At 37.1% G+C, this 10151-nt stretch overlaps 1 pseudogene; it reads right to left on the reverse strand.

Annotated features, from left to right (window-relative positions):
* Positions 1 to 2303: 2303 nt before the first annotated feature.
* LOC122730151 lies at positions 2304 to 2938 on the reverse strand (annotated as a pseudogene).
* Between the last annotated feature and the right edge of the window lie 7213 nt (positions 2939 to 10151).

Raw genomic sequence — 10151 nt, forward strand, 5'->3', positions numbered from 1 at the left:
GAGCCTTTAATTAAGTTCTCCATAGGTTCGATGAACTTTTCTCCAGTTAAATAAAATGAAAAGCAAAATTCATCAGCAGGAAGATTTCCCTAAGCTCTCACTGTTCTAGTTTTGAAATTTTCAAGGGCTAATTTCATTGTGGGAAAAGAATAGAAAGAGAACATTAATTAATAGAGATAGAAAGGCCTTCATAAGTTAAAAAATACATTCCTAGATAGTAAATACAAGAATGATCTTGCTGAGACTAGGTATCCTTTCTGCAGATTTGGGTTTTCAGAGAGTACCATAATGGATATCATGTAATTCCTGCTCCATCCACTCACTTATCACCTAGCAGGATCATCTACAGAGACTTCTACCCTGTGCTAAATAATATTCTGATTTTTCCCACCACAAAATTTAGCATGTTAATTATTATAAGACAAAAGTGAAAATAATAGGTGGTATAACCAAATATATTGTAGATGAGTGAACCAAATCTTTTGTTTCAGACAGGCTAATTACCTGATTAATTCATTAGTCAAGTGAAACAAATTGACAACTTGAGGATCAATCAATTTTTATTCTTACTTAATATTTGGCAATAAGGCAAATTAAAACACTGAATCAGTTTTCATTATCCCTTAGAGTCCCAAGGTGGTGTCAATGGAAATATTCATACTTTGCATAGGAAGATATTTCCAAATCTAGAAATAAGATTTTGTCTTTTCACCTTGCTAAAATAGCTAAGATATTCTTGGTTATAGCCTTCCCTCTAGTTAAAAAACACACCGACCTAAACAAAACAAAAAAATAAGTAGATATATACACACAACCATTCAAACCTACATCCACATACATATATGAAATATACATACACATATACATACATATGCACATAGAAATACACGGGTGAGCCAAAAGTCATGAATTTATAATACTATAGCATCATGTAGGAAATTAATTTAAATTAGGTGTGAAAAATCAAATCTCCTCAATGGTGAAAAATAAAGGAAAATTATTTTCAAACATTTATTCAAACATCAGACTCCTTTGAGAATTCTGGCCTGTCCTGTAGATAGATAGATAGATAGATAGATAGATAAATTGATAGAGAGAGAAAGATAGATAAACTGATAGAGTGATAGATAGATAGAAGGATAGATAAGAGATATATACAGATATATATGTATAGCTATATAAAGATCTATATCTATATCTATATCTATATCTATATCTATATCTATATCTATATATATGTATATGTCTCCATATCTTTATATCTCTTTTTGTTTGTTTAACTGGAAGGAGGGCTATATAACATCTATCTATAGACACGGACATCTGTATATACATATATCTGTCTCTGTATCTCTATCTGCTGATAGGTATAATCCCCTCCCCCACAAGCCATACCACAGTATCTTTAGGAGCAATGACCTACATCAACACTGATGCCACTTTCAACTCTGTTTGTTTTATCTATGTTCAGCTCTGCTCACTGCCTCTTCTGTTTTCTCCCATTTAAAAATGTCCAAGTACAAGGATAATGCTCAAATCCCTAGCAAACGTAAGTCAAGTCTCTATTCTCAGTGGGCCATCTCTGCCACCCAAGTAAATAGGTTCTTGACAACTCTTCAAGGAGGTGTGATTGAAGACCTAAATAAAGCATGAGAGGGGATGTTCATACCTTCCCCCAGGAATTATCTTTAGGGGCTTAACCTTGTTAAGTTGGTCAGGTTAATCGAGATCACATCAGTCTACACTGGAATAGATATGATTAGCATCTCATAAACTTAATTACTTTTTATATCTGATTTGTTCTAATGCAGAGAATCCTGTAGTATCCTGAAATAGAAACTAAAACTAGTACCTAATTACACAAGGAGCACAAACTAGTCACTTTTCTTAGGAAGGCTAAGACATCTATTCACCTTTTAAAACCTTTTCAACTGAGAAAAATATATGTTGTAAAAATACAAATCCAGTTTAAGGCATAGTATTATGTTCTCACAAAAAGAGAATCCTAATTAGTTAAGCTGCGTACCGCTTAATCTAGTTTAGTTATATACAAAATAATGTAGGCAAAAATGTATGAAAATTTACATCACACAGAGAACTTTCATTTTTTTCTTCTTTCCTTTTCCTCCACTTTATTTCATACTCTTACCACACGATCACAATAATGACTTCTTAATTTAAACTAAAAACCATTAGGGGTTCTAGAAAGGTGCATGTGTGCGTGTGTGTGTTTGTGTACTGGGGGGAACAGGGAAGGGGATGTTGTCACAGCCTGAGGTGTTGTGGGGAGGGGAGGAAACAAGTCAGTGGAAGGTCTTGACAGGGCTCTTGAAGTTGCTGGCTGCCTGAAGTTGCAGTTGATAAGCCATAGGGTGGATCTTGAAGCCATACAGCCTGGGCACAAATTGGTTGGCAGGCTGTTTGAGCCTTTACTCAGGATGCACCATGAAGAGCATTTGGGGAAAGCCAGTGACAAAGTAAGCACCATCTGTGTGGTGTTGCCTAGACAATTTGGGGGTGTAAACATCCATGCACTTGGGGCAGTACAGCTTCACCAAGGCCTCAACTGGTATGTCTGACAGTCCCATGGGCAACATGGGCTGGTTTTCACAATATACAGGAGGACAATAGCCAAAGTCTCCCTGCATCTGGGCGATGACACGGTTTGTGAAGGTGTAATGGGCTTGAATCAGTCCATACAGCGTCTCGGCTGCCTGCTCTTTCAGGTCACTCTGGTTGGGGCTGTCCTCCAACTCTTCATCAGGTTCCAAGTTGAGGATCATGTCTAGTGCCTGCCTTTAGTGGGGCACCTGTTCATTGAGCCCTGTGAAGTTGAACTTGTCTTGGATATAGTCTTCACCTCACAGAAGAATTCATTGCCACAAATCCCACAGAACCTTTAGATCCATGATACTTACTCTGAGCTACTCATCTTTACTTCAGCTACTGGCCAGGGCTGGGGAGGGAGAGGGGGACATTGTTCCCAGGGTGTCTGAGGCAGCAGCAAAGCTACAGCTGGGGGGACAGCTGAGAGGGAAGGGGAGAGACCTTTCACTTTTACCTTTTTGGGGAACTCATTTGTTCTCTAGAGAATTTATTAACATACTGCTCTTTTCATTTAACTGCATGAGCAGGGAACACAGAGAAAACTGCTAATTCCTATTAATGTTTACATTTAAATAGCCTACAAAGAATTCAAAGTAGCATCTTATTAAGGTAATTGAAGTAATTAAAAAATTAAATCAATGGCATTTTGTTACTCTTTCCCTACGCCACTGGTAAAAGCTGAATTTGGCTTGCTGAGGTGAAAAGCCTTAGAAACTAGTTTTATGACTTGATGTTCCCAAGACAGATTTTTAGAATCCTTTTTAGTGAAAGGGACTTCTTTCTAATGAAAATGCCTGGAAAATCTGTAAAGCTAAAAGAAATTGCAGTAAACTTCTAATGTTGTAAGCACATGTTTTATTTCATTGTGTTATATCCACATAAGACATGAAACAAAGTGGAACAAACTGGAGTCAAAACTTGTGATTTGGAGATTTTGCTAATCCACATCACCCTAATCAACTAGTTCAATAAATTAAACAAAAAGCATTCATATAAATGTTTTTATGTATGTCAGATGATAGAGGCCCCTTTGCTGGTACTGAATATATGACCCTATTGCATTGCCTATACTCAGTTCAGATTTGTAGGGCCAGGGTTGAGAGGAGCACTAACACTTGTGACTACAGGGGAGCAGGAACCCTGGTCCCAGTTCCAGGATGAAAAAAGAGTGCTTGTGGTTGACCATAAGATACTATGAGCCCTCGTTTCTATTCCAAAGCAGGGAAAAGCATCAGTGCTAGAAACCAGAGAGCAGGGAACCTGTTCACATTTACAGGGTCAATAAAAGTTCTAACACTTGTGGCTTCAGGGGAGCAGGTGCCCTTGGTGGTTAAAGATGAGAGATAAAAAAAGGAGAGTAGTAAATATATCTCTCTGATCAACTGACCTTGGAAATACTGAAAACTTTTAAAAATTAGCTCTGAAAAGAGCAAAACACACACACACACACACACACACACACACACACACACACACACACACACATCCCTGAAATTTAGGACAGTTCCTTCTCCCATTCTGAGAGCAGAGACCAAAGTAAATGTAAAGTTAAAAGTCAAGTGTTGTCAGTAAAATTGAGTAAACAATAAGAACAACAACAACAGAATCTGACCATAAAATTCTACTATGGTTACAGGTAAGATCAAGACACAAACTAAGAAGAAAACAATGATGTTAAAAGAGCTATAAGCAAGCCAAGATGGCGGAGAGGAAGCAGCAAGCTGCCTGAGCTCTCCTTCTGTTCCCTCAAAAAAAACATTAAATCAAGCCTCTGGAAGGATTCTGAAACTACAGAACCTGCAAAGAGACAGAGAGACACAGTCCTCCAACCAGAGATAATTTAGAAGACTTCAGGAAAAGGTCGGTCTGACTCAGGCAAAAGGGAGGCCCAGCGCAGGGCAGCAACCCAGCGCCGAGGGGGTCAGGGCAAGGCAGCAGGAGCTGCGGGCCACAGCCAGACAACTGAGGCTCCCAGAACCTGGTTCAAAAATCTGGTGGCCAAGAAGGACAGTGGAAAAACTTACCTGCACCGGCCGAGAGGGCCAGGAACGGCGGGATCAGACGCCGGGGTCTGGCGCCTGGCTGGCCGAGCACAATCATACAGGAAGTGCAGGGCGGGGCATCTCCACACACCATAAAGGCCTCAGAGTAAAAGCCCGGTCACACAGCACCTATACACCTGCACAAGAAGCCCAAAACAGGGACCCTGGTGCCCCCAGAACAGACCTCAACTTAAAGAATAAATAAATAAGCTGCAATAATGAGTAAGAAGCAAAAAAGAGCCCTCTCCATTGAGAGCTTCTGTATCCATAGGGAAGAAGCCAACACAAACTCAGATGAGGACAATAGCCTCAAATTGTCTACATCTGAAGCCTCACAAGGGAAGGTGAATTGGTCGCAAGAACAAAAAGCCTTCCTGGAAGAGCTCAAAAAGGATTTTAAAAATCAATTGCAAGAGGTAGAAGAAAAAAATGGGGAGAGAAATGAAAGCAAAACAAGAAAACTATGAAAAAGAATCAGCAGCTTGGAAAAGGAAGCTGAAGAAAACAAAGCCTTAAAAAATTCATTTGGCCAAATGGAAAAAAAAGCTGCATAATCTCACTGAAGAAAAACAATACCTTAAAAAATTCACTTGGCCAAATGGAAAAAAAAGGTGCATAATCTTACTGAAGAAAACAATGCCTTAAAAATTAAAGTGGGACAGTTGGAAGATAAGGAATCCATGAGACACCAGGAATCAGTCAAACAGAATAAAAAAAATGAAAAAATAGAAGAAAATGTGAAATACCTCATTGGAAAGACAACTGATCTGGAAAACAGATCGAGGAGAGACAATTTGGGAATCACTGGACTGCCTGAAAGCCATGACCAGAAAAAGAATCTAGACACCATATTCCAGGAAATTATTAAGGAGAACTGCCCTGATATCATAGAATCAGAGGATAAAATCATCATTGAAAGAATCCACCGATCACTTCCTGAAAGTGACCCCAAAAGGAAAACTCCAAGGAATATTGTAGCCAAATTCCAGAATTATCAGGTGAAGGAGAAAATACTCCAAGCAGCCAGAAAGAAGCAATTTAAATATCATGGAGCCACAGTCAGGATTGCTCAGGACCTGGCAGCTTCAACATTAAAGGACCGCAAGGCTTGGAATATGATATTCCGGAAGGCAAAGGAGCTTGGATTGCAGCCGAGAATCTATTACCCAGCAAAAATTCATTTTCTTTCAGGGGAAAAGATGGACATTTAATGACATTGGGGACTTTCAATCTTTCCTGGTGAAAAGACCAGAACTGAATAGAAAATTTGATATCAACATACAAGACTCAAGAGATGTTTATAAAGGTAAACAGAGGGGAAAAAAAAAGTTACCCTATTAGGTGAAACTGTTTATATCCCTACACAGGAAGATAATACTCATAACTCTTAAGAACTGTAAATGTATTGGGCAGAGAGAAGGACTTTACATAGAGGTATAAATATAAATTGTCTTTGATGTGATGATACAAAAGAATTAAGGGGCTAAAAAGGGAGTCTATGGGGAGGAGAGGAAAGCGGAGTTGGAATGGGATGAATTATATCATATGAAGAGGTGGGAAAAAAACCCTATTACAATAGAGGGAAAGAAAGGAGGGGGGAACATTGTTTCAACCCTATTCTCATTAGATTTGACTCAAAGAGGGAATAACATATACGTTCATTGGGATAAAGAAACTTAACTCATTCTTTAGGGAAACAAAAGGGGAAGGGGAATGGGGGGACTGATAGAAGGGAGGACAAAAGCAAGGGAGAAAAGGGTAAAGAAAAGAGAGGGGGGTGATAAAAAGGGAGGGCAGATCGGGGGAGGCAGGGGTAAGAAGTAAAACGTCGGTGAGGAGGAATAGGGTGAAAGAAGGGGGGAAAAGTACAAAGGAGCTAAATAGAATGGAGGGGAATAGACAGTCAGTAATAATAACTGTGAATGTGAATGGGATGAACTCTGCTATAAAACAGAAGCGAATTGCAGAGTGGATTAAAAACCAGAACCCTACCATATGCTGTTTACAAGAAACACATTTGAAGCAGAGAGATACACACAGAGTAAAGGTAAAAGGCTGGAGCAGAATATATTATGCCTCAGCTAAAGTAAAAAAGGCAGGGATAGCAATCCTTATCTCAGACAAAGTACAGGCAAAAATAGATCTCATTAAAAGAGATAAGGAAGGAAATTACATCTTACTTAAAGGTACTATAGATAATGAAGAAATATCAATATTAAATATGTATGTGCCAAGTGGTATAGCATTCAAGTTCTTAGAGGAGAAGTTAAATGAGTTACAAGAGGCATTAGACAGTAATACTATACTAGTGGGGGATCTGAATATCCTCCTCTCAGAATTAGATAAATCTAGCCAAAAAATAAATAAGAAAGAAGTGAATGAGGTGAATAGATTACTAGAAAAGTTAGACATGATAGATGTCTGGAGAAAATTGAATGGGGATAGAAAGGAATATACCTTTTTCTCAGCAGTACATGGCACATTTTCAAAAATTGACCATGTATTAGGGCACAAAAACATCATAGTCAAATGTAGAAAGGCAGAAATAGTAAATGCAGCCTTCTCAGATCATGATGCAATAAAAATTACATGTAAGAAAGAGGCAGGGAAAAGTAGAATGAAAATCAATTGGAAACTAAATAATTTCATTCTAAAGAATGAAAGGGCCAAACAAGAAATCATAGAAACAATCAATAACTATATCCAAGAGAATGAGAATAATGAGACAACATACCAAAATCTATGGGATGCAGCCAAAGCAGTGCTTAGGGGAAAGTTTATAGCTCTAAATGCTTACATGAATAAAAAAGAAAAAGAGGAGATTAATGAATTGGGCATGCAACTTAAAAAGCTAGAAAAACAACAAATTAGAAATCCCCTATTAGACACTAAATTAGAGATCCTGAAAATTAAAGGAGAAATTAATAAGATTGAAAGCAAAAAAACTATAGGATTAATCAATAAAACTAAGAGCTGGTTTTATGAAAAAACCAATAAAATAGATAAAATATTGGTTAATTTGATTTAAAAAAAGAAAGACGAAAACCAAATTACTAGTATCAAAAATGAAAAGGGTGATGTTACTACCAATGAAGTGGAAATTAAAGCAATAATTAGGAATTATTTTGCCCAACTGTATGCCAATAAATTTGACAATCTAAATGAAATGGATGAATATTTACAAAAATACAAACTGCCCAGGTTAACTGAAGAGGAAATAAAATCCTTAAATAAGCCCATATTAGAAAAAGAAATTGAACAAGCTATTAATGAATTCCCTACGAAAAAATTCCCAGGGCCAGATGGGTTTACAGGTGAATTCTACCAAACATTTAAAGAACAATTAATTCCAATATTATACAAATTATTTGGAAAAATAGGTGAAGAAGGAGTTCTACCAAATTCGTTTTATGACACAAATATGGTGGTGATACCAAAACCAGGCAAAGCAAAAACAGAGAAAGAAAATTATAGACCAATTTCCCTAATGAATATTGATGCTAAAATCTTAAATAAGATATTAGCAAGGAGATTACAGCAAGTGATCACCAGGATAATACACTATGACCAGGTGGGATTTATACCAGGAATGCAGGGCTGGTTCAACATTAGGAAAACTATTAACATAATCAACCACATCAATAAGAAAACCAATCAAAATCATATGATTATCTCAATAGATGCAGAGATAGCTTTTGACAAAGTACAGCACCCATTCCTAATAAAAACACTAGAGAGTTTAGGAATAGGGGGAGCTTTCCTTAGAATAATAAACAGTATCTACCTAAAGCCATCAGCAAGTATTATATGCAATGGAGATAAATTAGAGGCCTTCCCAATAAGATCAGGGGTGAAACAGGGATGTCCATTATCACCCCTATTATTTAATATTGTCCCAGAAATGTTAGCTTTAGCAATCAGAGAAGAGAAAGGAATTAAAGGAATTAGAATAGGCAAGGAGGAAACAAAACTATCACTCTAGAATTCTAGAAGAATCCTAGAGAATCAACTCAAAAATTACTTGAAACAATTAACAACTTTAGCAAAGTAGCAGGATATAAAATAAATCCACATAAATCATCAGCATTTCTATACATGACCAACAAAGTCCAGCAGCAAGAGATAGAAAGAGAAATTCCATTTAAAGTAACGGTAGGTAATATAAAATACTTGGGATTCTACTTGCCAAGACAAACCCAGGAACTTTATGAACACAACTACCAAACACTCTTCACACAAATCAAATCAGATCTAAATAATTGGAAAGATATCAATTGCTCATGGATAGGCAGAGCTAATATAGTAAAAATGACAATACTGCCTAAATTAATTTACTTATTCAGTGCCATACCAATCAGACTACCTAAAAATTATTTTATACAGCTAGAAAAAATAATAACAAAATTCATCTGGAAAAACAAAAAATCAAGAATATCCAGGGAAATAATGAAAAAAATTCACAGGAAGGGGGGTTAGCGGTACCAAACCTGGAGCTTTACTATATAGCAGCAGTCATCAAAACTCTCTGGTACTGGCTAAAAAATAGAGTGGTATATCAATAGAATAGGCTAGGCTCAGGAAATGCAGTAGTAAATGGCACTAGTAATGTAGTGTTTGATAAACCCAAAGACTCCAGCTTCTGGGATAGGAACTCAGTATTTGACAAAAACTGCTGGGAAAACTGGAAGATAGTATGACAGAAATTAGGCATAGACCAACATCTTACACCTTATCCTTAAATAAGGTCAAAATGGATACATGATTTAGACATAAGAGGTGATAACATAGGTAAATTAGGAGAGAAAGGAATAGTGTACCTATCAGATCTTTGGAAAGGAGAACAGTTTTTGACCAAACAAGAGATAGAGTATATTATAAAATGCAAAATGGATGATTTTGATTATATTAAATTAAAAAAATTTTGTACAAACAGAAGCAATGCATCCAAAATTGGAAGGGAGGCAGAAAGCTGGGAAACAATTTTTGAGGTCAGTGCTTCTGATAAAGGCCTCATCTCTAAAATATATAGGGAATTAAATCAAATTTTTAAGAATCCAAGTCATTCCCCAATTGAGAAATGGTCAAAGAATATGAACAAGCAGTTTTCTGATGAAGAAACCAAAGCTATCTATTCCCATATGAAAAAAATGCTCTAAATCTCTAATGATTAGAGAGATGCAAATTAAAACAACTCTGAGGTACCACCTGACACCTATCAGATTGGCTAAAATGACAAAAAAGGAAGATAATAAATGTTGGAGAGGCTGTGGGAAAATTGGAACACTAATGCATTGTTGGTGGAGCTGTGAGCTGATCCAACCATTCTGGAGAGCAATTTGGAATTATGCCCAAAGGGCGATAAAGCTGTGCATACCCTTTGACCCAGCAATTCCACTTTTAGGTCTTTTGTCCAAAGAAATCATGGAAGGGGGAAAGGGACCCACATGTACAAAAATATTTATAGCTGCTCTCTACGTGGTAGCAAGGAATTGGAAGTTGAGG

The sequence above is a fragment of the Dromiciops gliroides genome, chromosome 5 (assembly GCF_019393635.1).
Source record: "Dromiciops gliroides isolate mDroGli1 chromosome 5, mDroGli1.pri, whole genome shotgun sequence".
Classification (NCBI taxonomy): Eukaryota; Metazoa; Chordata; class Mammalia; order Microbiotheria; family Microbiotheriidae; genus Dromiciops; species Dromiciops gliroides.